The sequence below is a fragment of the Schistocerca americana genome, chromosome X (assembly GCF_021461395.2).
Source record: "Schistocerca americana isolate TAMUIC-IGC-003095 chromosome X, iqSchAmer2.1, whole genome shotgun sequence".
Taxonomy (NCBI): Eukaryota; Metazoa; Arthropoda; class Insecta; order Orthoptera; family Acrididae; genus Schistocerca; species Schistocerca americana.
The window spans coordinates 234,390,569-234,413,204 of record NC_060130.1 but is presented as its reverse complement, the minus strand read 5'-3'; the positions used below and the strand labels follow the sequence as shown (position 1 = coordinate 234,413,204).

General features: G+C 40.9%; 1 protein-coding gene across 2 annotated transcripts in view; it reads left to right on the top strand.

Moving 5' to 3' along the window:
- LOC124555739 (neurogenic locus protein delta) overlaps positions 1–22,636 on the top strand; it is a 1,375,052-nt gene that overhangs the window by 300,246 nt on the left and 1,052,170 nt on the right. For both annotated transcript variants that reach the window (XM_047129762.1, XM_047129763.1), the window contains exon 2: positions 293–345. The gene's annotated coding sequence lies outside the window, so the exon portion shown is untranslated. The remainder of the gene's footprint in view (positions 1–292; positions 346–22,636) is intronic.

The following is a 22,636-nucleotide window of genomic DNA, read 5'->3' as shown; positions in this document are numbered from 1 at the left end:
TTGTCATTTCTTCATAATTTTTTTTTAATTAATATGTCATCGCCTTCTGCGAAGTGTGAATTTCCTTTTACAGCTTCGAAAAAATTTAAGGATTCTGGCTAATATAATACGAAACCTTTAAAATAATTGTATTCCACTAAAGTAAGTTCTATCCCATTGCCACTTCAGTAACTCCGTATGTTCCCTGAGCTAACGTATGTAATATTTTTGTCATTTAACCATTTTGTCGAATAATGAAGCAAGTGTTTTTCATACATGGGTGAACAGAGACTAACTGCATTTCTTGTTGCAGGTTATTGGATACGTCTGCAGCCAAAGGATTTTCAGTCTTGTTGGACTATGTTAGTGAGTACATTCGCTTCGCAACGTGTCTCTTCTTTAGAATCGCTTACATTGTTGTATCATTAATTTAATGTTATTTGTTCATATTTCATGTACAGTACTAACTCACATTAAGTTAAATAATGTATCAAAAATCTGACATTACAACTTCTTCGTTTTTGAGTGTTGTCTATAGGATTATTTCATGGTTACTTTTTTGTGGCACAATAAATTGCGATAAACTTGCAGGTGCGTCGAATGCCTAAAGCCATGTAATATGCAATATCCAATACGTGTGCAACACGTGTTGATAAATAAACCATGAGTCAAATTTTTTTATTACCATATGGCCACCGTCACTCAGTATACTTCTTAGTTTACTCAGAGCAAAGAATTTACTTGTTTGGACATGTGCATTAATGGAAGTTATACATGTCATTATATTTTAGAGATGCAGGTGGTACTTATTCCTTGTATTTTCCACGTTGCTATAGTACCTTGCTGAGATCGCATCCATATTTACAAATAATAATACGCAAACAGGGAAAGGAGAATATTATAAAAACCTCAGTGAGATGCCTATGCAATCCATATTGAATAAAAAACTACGCAATACCACCACCGTTACTGATACTAATGCTAACTTCCCCCATCAAAAATTCATATGTTTTATTTGTTCAGAAAAAAATGTAAGGAAACTTTATTAGCCCTCAGACTTAAAAATCACGTTTTTTTTTTGTTTCACATCACATGATATCGATGCATGAAAAGATAAACGACTTTTCACTCATTTAGATCATTTTAAGTATTTTAAAGGTTGCTAGAAAATATATAATGTAGAAATCGATTCGAGAACTTCAGTAACGTAGTTCGGAGTTTTTTTTATTTTTTTTTAATTTGCAGCCATATTGGCCATTAATCGACCCTCTCTGTTTCAAATATATGAAAAGATTTTCAAATACCGCTACCAGTCACAAAATTTGTTGACTACAAAATAATATCTTAAGTGACTCGTCTCTAAGTGACATTTCATCGTCAGGCTATCGTCGCATAACAAAAATATTATTATAAGTGTATACAGATATTACAATTTGTCATGAAACGAAAATTTAATATCTTCAGATACTTACGTTAATGTTTTATAATGCCAATATAGCCTGGACATGAGCTAACACCTCGAAACATGTTGATAAATAAATAATTTAGTAGTCAACAAATTTTGTGACAGGTAGCGGTATTTGAAAACCTTTTCACATATTCCTTTATGGTATGGTTACAATTAGAAAATCTGTCGACATCAGCATTCGAAACTGCTCTAGAGCAACCATACCCAGCTAGATTCCCGGGTATGTTAATGGAATAGTGTTACTGTTTGGTTCGTTTGATATGTCGTTTAACTCTTCAAAGCTCTTCTATGGAGCTCACTTTGGAATACTTCATCAAAAAAACTGAAGGATACCCTGCAGATGTATAATCTAGAGTAATATTTGGAGTTAAATCATCGCTTCAGCTAAAGACAGGATTATGGTTCAAACTGGTTACGAGAGTCAGGCTGTGAAATTGTGTTCAGAAAGAGTTACTGGTGATGAGTGGACGGCTTGATAACACATATGGACACAAGGAGCGCTGTATTTAATGGCTTAGACCTGAAATAAACGGAAACAAAACTAAACTAATTATTGTATGCTCATATCGAAGAACCCGTTACACGTGGACGATCTAATTCCTTTAAACGGGAAACGTAAGTAGCACCAGACGTCGCTCATTCTTTTCAGTTATGGTCCCCTAAAGCTTGGAAGGTTGCAAGTATCTGGACGATGAGAAGCTGATATTAATAATGAGAGGAAATTTTAGGCTTCAACGTTATCTTTCTAAAGAAAATTATTTCTTAATTACTTTCATTTGGTAGAACGTATTTTCTCCAAGCAATTCATACCCCTCAAACACTAACACTCATTAGGGTCTTGCATGCCACATAAAGTGGACAGTGAAGTAGCAGAAAGGGGTTTTGCCTTTTCCAGTTCATCGGCTGGGTAATTTGTAGCACTTTCGCAGGAATGGGACTTAAAAATTTAAATTTAGGTATTCGCTGTATGAGCTGTTATTTAACATTCTGGTCTTTTCGCAAGATCTATGTGGGATGGAGTAAACTGTTGCTTGACTATTTTGGAAACACGCGCTATCGGAATTTCAACAGTAAACCGCTCACTGATGTATAACGCCTTTTTTTTATGTAGCGCTGCATATAGGTGTGGATCTTCTTCACGCTCACGCTTACTAACGGGACCCATCGGCTAAAGACACCGTGCCTCTTGGATCTTCACTATCTCTTTTACTAAAACTCCTTTGTAAGGGTCCCGGGCTAAGAGAAATACTCAGCAGTCGGTCAAACGAGTGTTTTGTAAGCCGCTTCTTTCGTAAACGAGATACACTTCCTTACGATGCTTCCAGTGAATCTTCCTGTCTCCTACCTTCCCTATAGGTACTTAAATAAACGTTATACTTTAAATCGTTCCGGACGCAGGTATAGGTTTCTGATTACTTCCGGTGACAGATCGCTAATTGTGTAGTCAGACAGTAATATGTAGTTCCACCTAGCAATATGCAGTATCTAAAATTTGTTCGTGTCAGGGATCAGTTTCCAGTCCTTCACTAAGTGTTGATACCTTGCAGTTATCCCTGCATTTCGTTGTAACATACTGGCGTTGCAACGTCCTATATGACTTGGCCTTTATCCAATCGCTAGTAACCCTTCGCTTCTACAACGACATACTCTAAAATACAGCTAGAAACGGAGGAAATTATTGAATCTCTATAGATGGGCTTAGATATACCATTACGTACAGCCTTATTTCTTCGTTGAACGGCTATTCTGGATTTTGTAATCTGCTATCACCAATCTTAATATCTGTCATTTCGGTGTCCGTGCGATTGCAAGGAGGAACTCTATGACGATCTTACGTACCAAAAAAATTTCGCACGGCTTGATTTTGTACTTCAGTCTTATGTGTGTAATTCTAAGTTAAGGTCTCAAAGTATTCTTTGAGCAATTGTGCTCATGAATTTGATCCGTTCACTGACATTACGTAAAACAATTTCAAACTATTATCCGGGAGATCGATAAGCAGAAATCTACTTTAGAACTCACTCCAATTTTTTTTCCACCTTACTCTCATTTTGGCTTCGTTAAGCTCTTTTAGTCAACAAGGATATCACTTTGTATAAATGTGTTATGATACTGTGTGTAACGACTTCCTAATACTACTACTGAATTATGGCAGGTCGTTCCCAGCCCTTTCAGCCTTGCCAGGCATATGCCTGATTAAGGCGTATTATGACAACTGTGACTGAGCTAAATATGGAAGAGTTTTTCTTTCTTGTATATCTTTCAGTCTGTGGTCCAGTAAAATGCATTTACATGGTTCATTATTCGTTCCTGAAATGCATATTTACCAGAAAATCATCAGATTCCTTGACCCCTATTTGTGTATCTTTGACCTCCTGTGTGAAGGATTCAACGATATGTGGAAAAGATTCATTGTGTCGACCTACCAGAGAACGGTTCTCATCGCTGTACAGTTGGCATGTGTTAAAAGTACGTATTGTTATGAATTGTAGTAACAGTTGGGAACCACTTACAAACTGTATCATTTAATGAATAGGTAATTTTTCACAATTTTGCCTTTCAGCTATAGAAAAGAAAGACATGAAGTAACGTTTAAAAAAATTAGATGTACCATTCTAAATTATAAAGGCCATTCAATTTGTTGAGACATATTGCTACTATAATGCCAAATAACAAAATAATCTGATAACTTTTAACACACTGGAATGAGTCTGAATTTTCTCCGCAACAAAGAAACAGAAGGAGGAACTGTACTACGCGATATATTTACCCTAAATACTCCTTTTTTCCTGTTCACGCGGCTTGCATATGACATCTGTTTAGGTAACAAAATCCAGTCTTGGAGAAGATATTTCTGTTGTAGCATTAACTAAATATAATATTGGGATATAGTGAAAGCAACTCATTTTGAAGCTGAGAAACCTGAAGATACAGAAAAGAAGTGTTGTCCGTTTATGAACTAAACCAGTGAATAAACATAACATTCTGTTATTTGCGGCATAATATCTAATTATTACACAAATGTTTTGAATATACGTAACAGTAATCCTGTGTTCAGAACGTTAACAGCTACTTCTAATTACAACATAAATGAGCCCACAACAGGAGAAGTGTCATCTTGTGTGAAATTGATTTGATGTGCGAATTTTGCTGGTACAGCGCTACAGTAACTATAGGAGACGTGAAAAATGAAGGAAAAAATTCTGTGTAGCTTACAAAATGGTTCAAATGGCTCTGAGCACTATGCGACTTACTTCTGAGGTCAACAGTCGCCTAGAATTTAGAACTAATTAAACCTAACTAACCTAAGGACATCACACACATCCATGCCCGAGGCAGGATTCGAACCTTCGAACGTAGCGGTCGCTCGGCTCCAGACTGTAGCGCCTAGAACCGCACGGCCACTCCGGTCGGCTGTGTAGCTTACAGAAAGACTGAAATGTCGTCATACTCTTTTCTGCCTGTGTTCACAAAATTATCGTAGTGTTTACGTTGTTGATGCTGCACACTCAACAAACTGTTAACTTTTGACAAAAATTCAAATAATACAATAAAATATTACAGAAGAGTTAAGACGCAGTTGAAGGCTAGCGCATAACATCTGAATAGACCCATTGTGCTTTTTAAGTTGCCAACGGTTTTATGGCCTAACTTATTAGTAATGTCTAGGGCAAAATAATATGTACGGGTATTAAGCAGGAAATGAGGGATTACATTCACTAATTCACACCATACTTATCTCAGTGCAGGACGTAAACAATACAGTCGAATATAGAAACTTCCTGAACAAATAACTTCTACGCTCAAACGTTTTTACACAAATGCGTTTCCGAGATGTTATAAGACAGAGGTATGAAATGAGTTTTCATTTTTGTTGAACTTTATCAGTTACTGAATGGATAAAATAGCCGTTGCGGAACGAGAATTATTAGCTGTAGTCGATATCTCTATTGATGATACGAAATGTTATACTTGTATATGCGTCACTCTTGTTGTGAGTAACTGCTTCGCTACAGCTATTTAAAATTTCAAAATCCCTTCTCGTGGTGACATAGTGAACGAGCTGAATTTATTTGGGAACCGTACCGGTGCGGTCTCAGGCATACTGGTATACCACTACTCACATCTTTGAATTTTGTAAAATCAACTATAAATCGATAAATTAATAGTGTATACTATCCGATGGTATGTAAAGTATTAGTGAAATAAACCAACGGCAGCAGAGACTCGTTCCCTATGAGTAGTGGTTCGCAGGAATGCGACAGATGTATTCCTTGAAGGCACGTTCTACTCGTCGAACTGGCAGCTGCTAGCACGTCTGGCAAGAAAATGCTCCCGATTTGCTGCCATCTTTTCTTTTCGCATTTAAACTTTAAATGGGCCCTGGTGCGTGCTAAGCGAGACGTTAATTTGGCATTGTCGCTATTGTTGCGGCGCGCTGCTGCTCCGCAGCATCCCGGTAAGGGGCCCCGGCCCCCGCCAAAGAGGTCAGGTTCCCAGACCGCTTACAATATCCAGCTTGTCGCGGTTGAATTCAGGTTTTTACGGCGGCCCAGAGACGAAGAAAAAGTGCTCCCAGACTCCACCTCCCCGACCAATGGGAGCGCGCGCTCGTGCCCCGCAAACCGCCAATGATGAGACAACGTATACGGATGTCGTGGTGGTATCGCCTAGTGGAACGAGCCTGCTATTTCAAGTTTTTGTTCGTGTACGCGTCGATTGGATTTCTTCGCTTACTGCAAATGAGTCGCTTTCGGCATCAGTATTTCTTCCTTTTATTCGTCTTTCACGCATCCTCGACTCTGAAAATGTTTCGATTTCACGAGCACCGCTTACGACTCCTCTGTTTTATGTAACACGGTAACCGTTTATCAGTAAGTGGATGATAAAACTAGTTTTTTCACTCACTCGATGACGGTGACATTATGGTACAAGGTACCCTCCGTCATGCTATGTTTGGTGGCTTCAGGAGTACGTGTGTAGATGTAAATTTCAGAAACGTTGTGCGACTGCGGTACCTATCCGGAGAAAAGTAGTCCTATAACATTAGATTGCGTGATGATTATGAGGTAATCGCCGTAAAGCATACAGGCACCTGTTCCGGCAGATACTGCTGTTTACTTTAAGCATATTTTCAGGATTTTGTGAACCCGCCAGGAATTCATAATTTTTGAAGAAAACTAAAATGTGGACTAAACGGCACTGTTATATTTCAGTACTGCACTCACGATATTTTGAAGAAGCTGTATTCGATTTTAAGCTGGAGCAGTCTCTCCCACAAATACATTAACATTTATGAAAAGTTAATAATACAATCTGTGCACTGTCTTTTAGATAGCGCTTTTATTTCGCCAATGTACGTTTAGAAGTCACAGCTTTATCAAAGAGGCTGCAGGTATCATGTATGGACCTTCATCTACATCTACATACATACTCCGCAATCCACCATAAGATGCGTGGCGGAGGGTACCTCGTACCACAACTAGCATCTCTTCTCCCTCTTCCACTCCCAAACAGAACGAGGGAAAAATGACTGTGTATATGCTCATTCTGATGCCAACGGCCAGAAAAGCGTATCTTCGAATTTTCTCTGAGCCTGTTTTCTGATGACGCAGTTTCTTGCAGGAAAGTAATCTCATCACAAGAATGTTACGAAATGCAGAAAGATCTTTGCTGCCAGTAAAGATTAGGCGTAAGATCTTCAACATAAAGAAAACTGGGCGATTTTTTATGTTAGACTACCTCAAGGAACTACAGAAAGGGCGTCCGACTAAAAGGGGCAGGTAAAACACAATAAGTTAGTTGTAGAAACGCTCGATATTGTAGTTGTAAATTGTCGTAGCTGTGCTGGGAAAGAACCAGAACTCCATGACCTACTTGAAAGCACTGAAGCTCAAATAGTTATGGGTACAGAAAGATGGATAAAACCGGAAATAACCTGAGCAGAAATTTTTCTAACGACCTAAGAGGGTTCACAAAGGATAGATTAAATACAATTGGTGGTGGAGTATTTATTGCTGTCAGAAGTAGTTTGCCTTGTAGTGATCTTGAAGTGGATAGTTCCTGCGAAATAGTATGTGTAGAGGCTATACTTGACAATCTAACTAAATTATTAATTGGATCGTTTTACCGACACGCGACTCAGAAGATATAGTTGCCGAACAGTTCAAAAAAAAAACTTGAGTCTCATTTCAAATAGGTACGCCACTCATACAATTATAGTCGGTGCTGACTTTACTCCACCCTCGATATGCTGGAAAAATTATACGTTTGAAGCCGGCGGCAGGCATAAAACGTCATCCGAAATTGTACTCAATGCTTTCTCAAAAAATTGTTTTGAACGATTAGTTCATGAGCCCACTCGAAGCGTAAATGGTTGCGAAAGCATACTTTACCTCTTAGCAACAAATAATCCTGGAAAAATAGTGAGTATTGTGACGAATACAGGGATTAGTGACCATAAGGCAGTAGCTGCTAGGCTGAATACTGTAACTCCTACAACCATCAAAAAGAAACGCAAAGTATATCTATTGTAAAAAGCTGATAATAATGCTCTTAACGCCTTTTTAAGAGACTGTCTGCACTCCTTCCGATCTGATCATGTAAGCAGAGAAAAGTTGTGGAACGATTTCAAAGAGACAATATTGTCAGAAATTGAGAGATACATATCACGTAAATTAATGAGTGATGGTACTGATCCCCCCATGGTAGACAAAACGGACCAGATCGCTGTTGCAGAAGCAGCGAAAAAAGCATGCCAAATTTAAAGGAACGCAAAATCCCCAAGACTGGCAAAGCTTTGCAGAAGTTTGAAATATAGAGCGTGCTTCAATGCAAAATGCTTTCACTAACTTCCACAAAGAAACTCTGTCTCGAAATCTGGCAGAAAACCCAAAGAGATTCTGGTCATACATAAAGCACACCAGTGGCAAAACGCAATCAATACCTTCACTGCGCGATAACAACGGTGAAGTCACCGATGAAAATGCCACTAAAGCAGAGTTATTAAACACGATTTTCCGACACTCCTTCAGCAAAGAAGACGAAGTTAATATTCCTGAATTTCAGTCAAGATAAGAAACATAGAAAGAGGTATCCTCGGTGTCGCAAAGCAGATTAAATCACTTAAAGAAAGCAAGGCTTCCGGTCCAGATTGTATACCAGTCATGTTCCTTTCAAAGTATGCTGATACAATTTAACAATCATATACAACCGCTCGCTAGCAGAAAGATCCGTACATAACGACTGGAAAATTGCTCAAGTCACACCAATTCCCAAAAAGGGAAGTATGAGTAATCCGTTGAATTGCAGGAACTTATCACTAAGGTCGATTTGCAGTAGGGTTTTGGAACATGCACTGTATTCGAACATTATGAAGTGCCCCGAAGAAAACGATTTATTGACACTTAGTCAGCACGTACTCAGAAAATATCGTTCTTGTGAAAAACAACTAGCTCTTTATACTAATGAAGTAATGAGTGCTATCGACAGGGGATGTCAAATTGATTCCATATTCTTAGATTTTCAGAAGGCTTTCGACACTGTTCCTCACAAGTGTCTTCTAACCAAACTGCGTGCCTATGGAATATCACCTCAGGTGTACGACCGGATTCGTGATTTCCTTACAGAAAGGTCAAAGTTCTTAGTAATAGACGGAAAGTCATTGAGTAAAACAGAAATAATATCCGGCATTCCCCAAGGAAGTGTTATAGGCCCTCTATTGTTTCTGATCTATATTAACGACATAGGAGACAATCTCAGTAACCATCTTAGATTGTTTGCAAATGATGCTGTCATTTACCGTCTTGTAAAGTCATCAAATGACCAAAACGAATTGCAAAATGATTTACATAAGATATCTGTATGGTGGGAAAAATGGCAATTGACCCTGAATAAAGAAAAGAGTGAAGTTATTCACATGAGTACTAAAAGAAATCCGCTAAATTTCGATTACGCGATAAGTCACACAAATCTGACGGCTGTAAGTTCAACTAAATATTTAGGGATTACAATTACAAGTACCCTAAACTGGAACGATCACATAGATAATGTTGTGGGTAGAGCCAACCAAAGACTGCGATTCATTGGCAGAACACTTAGAAGGTGCAACAAGTCTTCCAAAGAGACTGCTTACATCACGCTTGTCCTCCCTATCCTGGAGTATTGCTGTGCCGTGTGGGATCCACATCAGATCGGACTGACGGATGACATCGAAAAAGTACAAGGAAGGGCAACTCGTTTTGTATCATCGCGAAATAGGGGAGATAATGTCACAGACATGATACGGGAATTGGAGTGGCAATCATTAAAACAAAGGCGTTTTTCGTTGCGACGGGATCTTCTCATGAAATTTCAATCAATAGTTTTCTCCTCCGAATGCAAAAACACTCTATTGGAACCCACCTACATAGGGAGAAATGATCATCACGATTACATAAAAGAAATCAGACCATCTTAAGATGGAACTACCACATAAATCTAATCGTAGTCATCCCAGAGGCGACTGCCGCATACATTACTTTTGTCCGAGCGATTCTTCCCCGAATTAAATTGACAGAAGCGATATGAATACGCAGAAAACAGCCATGCAGTTCGTCCTAATTTTTATTTATCCACCGCGAGATGGAAATTGAAATGTTCTAAATCTTCTGTGGAAGAGACGACAGCACAGACGTTGTGCATCGCGGAAGGCCTTATTTTAAAATCTCGCAGGTGGGTTTTCCAATACGGGTGAGGGAACACATGACTTCTTCTGATGCACAATTTTTGGAATGAACAATGACGATAAATGCACAGAAACTGAGACATCCACGGAGACGTTACAAAGCCATCATACACATGGAAAATTTCTAAATGTTGTAGAGAACGTTACGCTAAGAGGAAAATGACATTTGTGACCTCTGCATACCACATCTCTTGATCCTATGTGCCTACCAATTACATTTCGTGATATATACTACGTGATCAAAAGTATCCGGACACCTGGCTGAAAATGACTTACAAGTTTGTGGTGCTCTCCATTGGTAATGCTGGAATTCAATATGGTGTTGGCCCATTCTTAGCCTTGATGACAGATTCCACTCTCGCAGGCGTACGTTCAGTCAGGTGCTGGAAGGTTTCTTGGGGAATGGCTGCCCAATCTTCACGGAGTGCTGCACTGAGAAGAGGTACTGATATCGGTCGGTGAGGCCTGGCAGGAAGTCGGCGTTCCAAAACATACCATAGGTGTTCTACAGGTTTTCACGTCAGGACTCTGTGCAGGCCAGTCCATTACAGAGATGTTCTTGTCGTGTAACCACTCCACCACAAGCCGTGAGTTATGAACAGGTACTCGATCGTGTTGAAAGATGAAATCGCCATACTCGAATTGCTCTTCAACAGTGGGAAGCAAGAAAGTACTTAAAACATCAATGTAGGCCTGTGCTGTGATAGTGTCACGCAAAACAACAAGGGGTGCTAGCACCCTCCATGAAAAACACCACCGTCTCCGAATTTGACTGTTGGCACTACACACGCCGGCGGATGACGTACACCGGGCATTCGCCATACCCACACCCTCCCATCGGATCGCCCGCCATATTGTGTACCGTGATTCGTCACTCTATACAACGTTTTCCCACTTTTCAATCGTCCAATGTTTACGCTCCTTACACCATGCGAGGCGTCGCTTGGCATTTATCAGAGTGATGCGTGGTTTATGAGCAGCCGCTCGACCATGAAATCCAAGTTTTCTCACCTCCCGCATAACTATCATAGTACTTGCAGTGGATCCTGATGGAGTTCGGAATTCCTGCGTGATGGTCTGGATAGATTTCTGCCTATTACACATTTCGACCCTCTTCAACCGTAGGCAGTCTCTATCAGTCAACAGATGAGGTCGGCCTGTACGCTTTTGTCCTGTACGTGTTCCTTCACGTTTCCACTTAACTATCACATCGGAATCAGTAGACCTAGGGATGGTTAGGAGTGTGGAAGTCTCGCGTACAGACGTATGACACAAGTCACACCCAATCACCTGACCACGTTTGAAGTCCGTGAGATCCGCGGAGCGTTCCATTCTGCTCTCTCACGATGTCTAATGATTACTGAGGTCACTGATATGGAGAACCTGGCAGAAGGTGGCAGCACAATGCACCTAATATAAAAAACGTATGTTTTTTGGGGTGTCCGGATATTTTTGATCATATAGTATACAAATGATACAATATTTGTGTGGCTACATTCATTGCGAGATGGCGTCAAGTCGTATACTGAATGTATTTGATAAGTATCTTTAAAAATTTTCGCTAAAGTTGTATTGCACCGGCCGTTGTGGCAGAGCGGTTCTAGGCGCTTCAGTCCGGAACCGCACGATCGCTACGGATGCAGGTTCGAATCCTGCCTCGGGCATAGATGTGTGTGATATCTTTAGGTTAGTTAGCTGTAAGTAGTTTTAAGTCTAGGGGACTGATGACCTCAGATGTTAGGTCCTATAGTGCTTAGAGCCATTTGAACCATTAAGGGGCCTTGTTGACAACCTGGGTCCATGGCTTCGTGGAATCTGCGCCACACTCGAACCCTACCATCAACTCTTACCAGCTGAAATAGGGGCTCTTTTCCAGGCCACGGTTTTCCAGTCGTCTAAGGCCAACCGATATGGTCGCGAGTTCAGGAGAGGCGCTGCAGGCAATGTGCTGTTAGCGGAGGAACTCGCGCCGGTCGTCTGCTGTCATAGCCTATTAACGCCGAAGTTCGCCACGCTGTCTTAACGGATACGTTCATCGTACGTCCCACATTGATATCTATGGTTACGTCACTCAGTGTTGCTTGTCTGTTATCATTGACAACTCTATGCAAACGCTGCTGTTCTCGGTCGTTAAGTGAAGACCATCGCCCACTGCGCTCTCCGTGGTGAGCATTAATGCCTGACATTTGGTTTTCACGGGAAGCCCTTGTGCGTATGGACCTCGGAATATTGAATTCTCTACCGATTTCCGAAATGGAATTCACCATGCGTCTATCTCCAACTACCGTTCCATGTTCAAGGTCTACTGATTCCTATCGTGCGACCGTGATCGCGTCGGAAACCTTTTCACATGAATCACTGAGTACAAATGACAGTTCTGCCGATGTACTGACCTATCATATCTTGTGTACGCAATGCAACCACATGTGCTTATTGAGATCCCATGCCTTTTGTCATCTCTGTGTAGATTATGTAACGAAACACTAAAAGTAATAGATGCGTCCTGCTATTTTGTGCCCTATGATAACTGATGATGGCTGAAGTAGAGAGAATAAAAACTGTAGACGCAATGGCAAGAAAAGCGTTTTTGAAGAATAGAAATTTGTTAATATCGAATATAGATTCAAGTGTTAGGAAGTCATTTCTGAAATTATTTGTCTATAGTGTAGCCATGTGGGAAAGTGCAACATGGATGATAAACAATTTTGACAAGAAGAGAATGGAGACTTATGAAATGTGATACTACAAAAGAATGCTGATGATTAGATGGGTAGATCGCGTAACTAATCAGGAGGTACTGAATAGAAATTGGGAGCCGAAAAATATGTGGCACAGCTTCATGGGATCAGCAGTTTAGTACTAGAGGGTAGTGTGTGTGTGTATGTGTGTGTGTGTGTATGTGTGTGTGTATGTGTGTATGTGTATGTGTGTGTGTGTGTGTGTGTGTGTATGCGTATGTGTGTGCATGTGTGTGTTGGGGAGATGGCAAGTCATAGAGCGAGACCAAGAGACGAATACTGTAAGCAGATTCCGTAGGCTGTAGGCTGCAGTAGTTAATCGGAAATGAAGCGGCTTGCACAGGATAGAGTATCATTGAGAGCAGCATCAGACTAGTTTCGGACTGAAGACCACAACACAACCTGGTTATCGACAGTTCCTCCTTCATACTGAGGAGAGGTACAACATGTAAAAGAGCCTTGATATGTGCCCTACAAACTCGGCTTTCAGCCAGGGACAAGACTTTTGAAAGGGTTCAAGTTCTCTTTTTTTAAGATTTGAATTTTTCTGACAAGCAGGGAAGCTGACTAGGGTGACAAGGGATTCGCCTGGAGTGCCCAGGGATGTGTGTTAGCACCCCTCTTGTTCTCTGTATATACAGGGTGAGTCAGGAGGGAAGGTGCATGCTTCTAGGGATGATGGTATTAGTGATTCTGAAATAAGAACTTCATATGGACGTATGCCCTATTCCGAATGGTTTCGGAGATAGAACACATTTAATATCACTTTTGTACGTTTTCCTTGAATAACTCGAAAACCACACCCTCCAGCGAAAACGTGTCGCACAACAAAATCAAACTATATTAAATTTCCTACAAAAAAAGTTCTATTCATTTTTTTCTCTAGAACTAATGGTTTGTGCGAAGAGAGCGAGAGAATTTAGAAAAACTCGCTCGACGCGCATGCTCTGTATCTTACGTAGGTTTTGTAGGCCAATTTGAGTCAGCATATTGAGGAATCAAGTTGAGACGAACAGTTTTATACGGGACATTTGTATCTATCAAGTCGGGAAAGTACCTCAAACTGGACTACAAAAACTACGTAAGCTCTAGCGCATGCTCGTCGAGCGAGTTTATCAACATTCTCGCGCTCTCCTCGCACAAACCATTAGTTCTAGAGAAAAAAATGAATAGGACCTTTTTCGTAGGAAATTTGTTATAGTTTAATTTTGTACTGCGACACGCCGGCCGGTGTTGCAGAGCGGTTCTAGGCGCTTCAGTCTGGAACAGCGCGACCGCCACGGTCGCAGGTTCGAATCCTGCCTCGGGCATGGATGTGTGTGATGTCCTTAGGTTAGTTAGGTTGAGTAGTTCTAAGTTCTAGGGCACTGATGACCTCAGCAGTTAAGTCCCATAGTGCTCAGTGCCATTTGAACAATTTTTTTGTACTGCGACACGTTTTCGATGGAGGCTGCGATTTTCGAGTTGTTCAAGTAAAACGTACAGAACTGATACTAAACGTGTTCTATCTCGGAAACCATTCGGAATAGGGCATACGTCCATATGAAGTTTTTTGTTCAGAATCACTAACACAATCATCCCTCAAAGCATGTATCTTTCCTCCTAACTCACCCTGTATACATGATATGGCGAATTACGCTCTAGTTTACGAGAAAGTGCATTCATTACGTGACTGTAACATGATACAAGATGACTTCGACACCATTTTTATTTGGTGTGATGGATGGCAGCTTACTCTAAATGAAGAAAAATGTAATTTGATGCAGATGAGTAGGACAAACACGCCTGTAGCGTTTCCGTACAGTATTAATGGTACTCTGCTTGACATAATTACGTCGATTAATTATCTTGGTATAATACTGCAAATCGAAGTGAAATGTATCGAGCTTGTGAATTGGGTTATAGGGTAGGTTATTTCAGGTAATTCCAGAAAAATGGGAGGATTCCAGAAAAGTGTAGCTCATCCGTAAAGGAGAACTTGTGCAGAATATTTCTGCCACCCATTCCTGAGAAATTTCCTTGTGTTTCAGATCTGTAACAGATCTGATTACAGGAAGACATCGAAGCAATTCAGAGGCGTGGTGCTTGATTTGTTACTGGTAGGTTCGGTCAACACGTGAATATTTCGTAAATTCTGCGTGGATTCCAGTGGGAATCACTGAGAGGAAAATGCAGTTCTTTTCTTGAAATACTATTGAGAAAGTGCAGAGAACCAGTGTTTGAGAGTAACCACGAAACGGTTCTACAGCCACTAACGTATTTCTCGCATAAAAACGGCGAAGACAAGATAAGAAAAATTATGGCACGTACAGAGGCATATAGACAGTCGTTTTTCCGTCCCTCCATTTGCCAGTCGAGAAGGGAAGGAAATGACTAGTAGTGGTACAAGGCACCCTCCGACATGCACCGTATGGTGGCTTAAAGAGAATGTATGTAGTTACAGATATAGATGTGGACCTTTTGAATAAATCAATCCTGATCAGACCAGAATTGTTTTCCAAAGCATTCTGTTTCACTGCCAGACAAGAAAAGTGAAGCACGCAGAAGACATGGTCGGATGTGAAGAGTGATGTGATATATATCGCGATGATGTACTCCTCCGTCTGGTACTGGCTCGTACTCTCTTACTTGGCGTTGTATGGGTAATTATACGCTTCCGTATCTTCAGTGTCCCACGGAGTTGAGCAACCGTCATTGCATAAATGCCGGTGAGATGAGTCGGTTTCCCCCGAAATAACAGGAACCAAGCTCCCCCTCCCCGCAACATTTTTTTTTTTTTTTTTTTTTACAGCAGCTATTGTGTGAACGTCATCATTCTAGTTCTGTGCTCCTCATTTGAAGGACATGTAAGTACAATTAACCCCTTCCTCTCACAACTGATAGCTGTTTACAAATATTAGGTAATTTGTTGCAACTTTACCGATTTTCCAAATACCCACATCTCCATCCCAATATGTATGGAAATATAATGTTAACGAGTTATCGGAATGCATCATAAAACATACTACGTCAGTACCCCGACATACAAAAATTCAGAGATGCAATGTTTAACAACAAATACGCTCTTGCAGGGACTTTAATTGTTAAACAAATAGGAAAGTATGATATTGCAACAAATTACGCCGATATCCCGCATAAAACAAGTTTTGAAATGCATTATTAATAAAGAATACACTCTTCCTGGGAATTTAAATGTTAAACCCCACAAGACGATTTTAAACAAATATGCTCTTGCTACATTCCAAATCTGTCATCCCTTGCATATTCTGCAAAATGGCGGAAAATGTTAGTTCATTCACCCCTCCAAGTTAATTATGTATGATACAGTGTCACACCACCCAAAAATGGTGCTCATTATTACCTTAATGAATGGTCGGAAACGGCCACCTTGAAGTCTGATATCCTAATTAACACAATCAGTAACAAAGTATTGAGCATTTTCTGTAAGCACTCAACTTCCCATTGCTATTTACAGTTTTAGACGATTTTTCCACAAATACTAACTCTAAGTAGGAAGCAGAGCAATTACAACACTGCAGCAAATAAACAACTGCTATGAGGAAACATGTACTTGCGTTACTGATGTGTGACGTCATAGCCAGTTAAAAATTGTGGCATAAACGCTTCACCTCCCATAGCCATTTAAGATTTTTGATCACTTTTTCCCCAAGTAACCACATTTACATTCTAACAAAATACGCCTATGCCCTGCATTAAACAATTTTCAAAGCAATAGTCGGCCGCAGTGGCCGTGCGGTTCTAGGCGCTGCAGTCCGGAACCGCGGGACTGCTACGGTCGCAGGTTCGAATCCTGCCTCGGGCATGGATGTGTGTGATGTCCTTAGGTTAGTTAGGTTTAAGTAGTTCTAAGTTCTAGGGGACTGATGACCTCAGATGTTAAGTCCCATAGTGCTCAGAGCCATTTGAACCATTTGAATCAAAGCAATAAATACACTTCTTCTTGTTCCATCTGCAACGACACAGACGAAAGATCACATCTCTCTGTCGCTATTTACGGTGTTGTCCATTCTCCCTCAGCATTCCACAGACACACGCGGATACAGAACTGAACAATCAGCAAACTCCGACAAATTAATACCAAGTCTTGTCCCTGCATTGTTGGTACTTGACGTCGTTAGAGTTGCGCTCTTCCAGACCCACAGTACAGTAATCGAGCTGGCTAGCGCAGTGGTTAGCTCACTGGACCACATTCTGGAAGACAACGTTTCAAATCCGCGTCTGGCCATCCTGGTTTAGGTTTTCCGTGATTTCTTTAAATCGCTTCAGACAAATGGCAGGATGGTTCCTTCGAAAGGGCACGGCTGCCTTACTTCTTCACGAGTCCCTAATCTGAGCCTGTGCTCCGTCTCTAATGACTTACTTGTCGACGGACTTACTAATCGCCTCCTCCTTCTACAGTACAGTAGTTCTGGTACAGTACGTAAATGACGTAGTAAATGGTAGGATTACCGGTAGTACTGGTAGCACTGGCAGGGAAAGAAACGTAAATGAACGTGCAAAAGAGGTACTGGGAGCCGACGTTTCCTCTTTTTTTGTTTATTTTCTTGATTTTGTTGCATATAATTAGAACAGCAAATCATTCACTGTCAGTCCATTGTATATTTTATATCCTTACGGAATATAAATTGCATTTTGCAAGAAATAAAAATTAGCTGACTGCGTAATTTCTGCGCCTTTATGTAACCAAAGCAATTACTTTTGATGGAAGTAAAGTTGGCATGTAGAAACATAAAAAAAATTTATAGAGTTATGTTCTCAATAAATCGTTCGTCGGCACAATCAAAGGCAAGAGTTTCCTGTTGTTATTGATAAATGCGAAAGTTTTTAATGAATTACAGGAATATGTTTTATTTAAGCTCGACGAAGTACTGAAGTATATATATATATACTTTATATATATATATATATATATATATATATATATATATATATATATATATATATAAATATAAAACCTGAACTAAACATTAACAATTAAAATTTTTCTATAAATACTGTTCATTTTTTAGTAGCGGACGTGAGGACAACAATGTATTACACAAATGTTCCGTAGGTTATGCACCCCTGTATGTAGTATATCCTCCGATTTCAGATTGTTGGCTGCTTCCGGTTTCTAGGGGAATCCAGTAAGTCACTGAGCGCATTCTTAAATAAAGTGATCGATATGAGGTAAAGCATGATAGCTATGCAACACACTAACGTTCATGTAACGTGGGTACACTCTTAATTGCCCAAAGTCATTAGGAAAAGTACTGTATTCTATGATAACTTATGGTAAGTTATGGTAGTCTACGCTGGTTTTGCAACTCTAGATGTCACTACCAAGATACCTAGGATTATTACATTCTCGAAAATAATGATTGACAAAGTCGAAGGTGCACACTCACAACACATCACTAAACGAACACTGTAAATGTCGTGTGACGAGGGCCTCCCGTCGGGTAGACCGTTCGCTGGGTGCAAGTCTTCCGATCTGACGCCACTTCGGCAACTTTCGCGTCGATGGGGATGAAATGATGATGATTAGGTCAACACAACATCGAGTCCCTGAGCGGAGAAAATCTCCGACCCAGCCGGGAATCGAACCCGGGCGCTTAGGATTGACATTCTGTCACGCTGACCACTCAGCTACCGGGGGCGGACAACGAACCCTGTAAACAATAACAACTACAGGGAACAAGATAACAAGTATTTTATTTTAAAAAAACTAAAAATGTGAGGAGTCGCACATATGGTAGTTCATGTGCGACGTACCTAGTAGCTTGTTGAGGACACACTACTTATGCTCTGCTTTAGTAACACTGATCACAAGCTATTAATGGTCTCACACAAAGCGCCAGTGGTAAGGAGGAGGTGGAGGACCATCCTATGTACCTGAGAGATGGGGAATTACCGCTTTACCGCTCTGTGTTGCCCGACTACAGGTCGAAGAAATTACGCCGAACTCATTTACCCCATGCCCTGCTCACTCTCTGGTTCTTAATTGAGATAGCTGCATGCGATGATGTCCACTCACGGTAGATAGCAGCCAGTAGGAAGTAACCGGTTCAGGACACACTACGCAGGGAGCCTTAAAAACGATCTATTTTTTTATGACATGTCTCTATAAATACCGAAAATATTTCCAGTAATGGGTCGTTAATAAAATAATTACATCATTTTACTATTTCTTAGTTATTTTCCTATGATATTCGCATGAAGCGAAGAACGATTGCGGACTCCCTTTCGTCGTTGAATATGAATTTTGTAATGCATGCAAGCAATCTTGTCTTGGAGGCTGCTAAGATGTTGATGTTCATACACATTAATTTCTAGGTGTTCCAACTCGTTAATATTCGATTATGAACTATATCCATCTCCACGGACACGTAATTTTGCAGAAACGTACTGTTCGGTGTAAAGTTGTATTAGCCATACCACAGTGCTAGCAGGCTGGATGACTTGCCAGTTTTTGTTTTGTGGCAACGTAATTCTGTTGAAATTGATTCATGGATGATATCGCTGAGCGCATCTGTGAACCAATGGATTTGCCCATACGACCTCCCAGTGTAAGTCTTTGTGTTTCATCTGACATATAGTTTTCTTCCAAATGTTTCTGATTACTGTCTTTGTCCTCTTTCATTAAGAATCTTCTCTAAGACATTGCCTACATTGCGGTTTGCAAGGCTCGAGATGTAGTTGCTGGTATCTGTCTGTACAGTATGTTTATACTGCGATACTCCCATTCAGTCATTAGTATTCTCAGTGAGCACTGAACTGGTTTGCTGTAAGCTGTATGATGTCCATATACATTAATATATTGATGTTTACGTCATTACCCAAATATTCACTTTCCTCCATCCAGAAACATACACGATGATCATTGTACATAGAAAACTTGTTAGGATATTTGACAGCCTAGCGAATAAAACTAGAAAATATTCTGGTGGAAAATCTTTACTAAATTTCTTTACGTTTGTCTGGTGCCCTTTTAATAAGGCCAAGCTTAATTTTTAACTTACAATTTTAATCAACATTAGTATCATCTAATTCTTTTTAGAGTCCGTAACTGGACAAAAAGAACGAAGGTATGTTCTCGAATTCCGAAACATCTCAAGATTTTCTCGTTTATAGCACCTTTAATAGACAGCTCCATACATTCCTGCCATTTTTTTCAAGGCGAGAGCACTTCAGGATTTAATTTTTCCGCCTAATCCCTCCATAATATTCCATATCTTCCAGGGTGTACGCTGGTAGCTCTCCCATTCCACATTAACATTTCGTTGTGAATGCCTGACAGCCGTTATGTGACCATTACATATGCGTTTTGTTTATATTTTCAGTGGTAAATAGAGATCGTTGTACCATATATCTCTCTGCATGACATGTTCACACGTCATTTCCAACAATACATTTACCAGTCCTGTTACCTTTGATGAAAAACGAAAGAAAAAACAAGTAACATAATGTTACGCTCACCCCGTTACGAACAAAATCATTTTAATACATCAAATGAATTCGCAGTTGCGAATAAGGACTACCATCAGCTATAGAATGGTATGACGACAATGAGAATTTGTACCGGACCGGGCGTGGAGCCCGGATTTCCCGCTTATCGCGAATGTTCCCCTTACCATTTGGCTATCGGCGTACTACTGACGGCTACACCTAAACCTCCATATGTCGTGAGTTCCTTTGGCCATGCATGTATGTCCAAGGGAACTTTGCATCCTACAGTCTGGAACCGTGAGGCCGCTACGGTCGCAGGTTCGAATCCTGCCTCGGGCATGGATATTTGTGATGTCCTTAGGTTAGTTAGGTTCAAGCAGTTCTAAGTTCTAGGGGACTGATGAACTCAGATGTTAAGTCCCATAGTGCTCAGAGCCATTTGAACCATTTTTTTTTAACTTTACGTCGTAATCAGAATAACACAGGTACTGCAATATCGTAAATGATTTTTAAGCGGAATTACACTTTCTTAATACGTAACGACGTCCGTCTTCACGTTCTTCGTGCTTTCCCTCTCCTACACTAAAATAATTTGGTTTAAAGTTCTGTACATCAAGATTTACCTCAGATCCTCTTTTTCCTGTTTCTCATCTGTTGTGTTTGTATGGATAGCAGAGTAGGAGCTCCGAGATGCGGTTGAGGGTGACATCACAAACCAACCAATCGCATAACATAATTTTATGAGAAGTGTCATTATGTGCTCTAATTTTGAGGAGTCATAACCTGAACTGACGTCAAGATTAAGTGACCAATTTATAAGCATAAGGCAATCCAGCATTACAATCTTCACTGAGTCTTCATATGAAATGGAACAAACTGCTAACTGTAGTACTATGTTACCCAAGCAGGAATTGTAAAATTATTATAACACATGGGTATATGCAATGAAATGTAACTGCTGCATTGCAGAGGAGTTTTGTGGTAGCGGAATCAGATATTTTTCTGTTCAAGCTGCAGCCTCGAGTCGTTACTGCGTTAGAAGAGTGAATAAGTTGCCTCTTAAATGATACTAAAAAAAAATTAAACCCCGCTGGAACAGGCCGCCATGTCATCCTCATCCCGCAGGCGTCACTGGATGCAGATGTGTAGAAGCATGTGGCTAGCACACCCCTCTTCCGGTCGTATGTCAGTTTACGACACTGGAGCCACTGCTTCTCAATCAAGTAGATCCTCAGTTTGCGCCACAAGGGCTAAGTACACCCCGCGTTCCGACAGCGCTCGGCAGACCGGATGGTAAGTCATCCAAAAGATAGCCCACCCCGACAGCGCTTACCTTCAGTGAACTGATGGGAACCGTTGTTGTCACTTTTTTTTGTATACGGAAACGGAACAGTGCATTAAAAACAAATGGATCGCGCTGGAATCGAATCCAGGCCGCCTAGCAAGATATTTTAATGGTTCATTTTACTTTATTTACGTATTTTTGTTTGTGAGGAGCACAGTTAGCGGCAGGCGGGAAGAGGCAAGGCGGGCAGGGGTCGAATTCCGAAGCCTGACCACGATATCTTCCCCGTCCTGCCACCGAAGCACACGATCACATTTTTTTTTATTTTAATCTATAAGCAACAAAAATAAGCTAGCCATATGTGAAAGGTTATGACGATAATGTGAACTAAAAAGGGCCATCTTGCCCGCTGGGATCACCTTATCGAAGCGGGCGGCCAGTAAGAGGCGGTCGTCATTACAATGGGCATCACCAGTCGTCAACCGTCGGAGTGTCGGGGCCGCTGCACACAGTCAGAGACTGTTTCTGTTACCGTAGGGGAACCGTGGAAATACACTCCTGGAAATTGAAATAAGAACACCGTGAATTCATTGTCCCAGGAAGGGGAAACTTTATTGACACATTCCTGGGGTCAGATACATCACATGACCACACTGACAGAACCACAGGCACATAGACACAGGCCACAGAGCATGCACAATGTCGGCACTAGTACAGTGTATATCCACCTTCCGCAGCAATGCAGGCTGCTATTCTCCCATGGAGACGATCGTAGAGATGCTGGATGTAGTCCTGTGGAACGGCTTGCCATGCCATTTCCACCTGGCGCCTCAGTTGGACCAGCGTTCGTGCTGGACGTGCAGACCGCGTGAGACGACGCTTCATCCAGTCCCAAACATGCTCAATGGGGGACAGATCCGGAGATCTTGCTGGCCAGGGTAGTTGACTTACACCTTCTAGAGCACGTTGGGTGGCACGGTATACATGCGGAC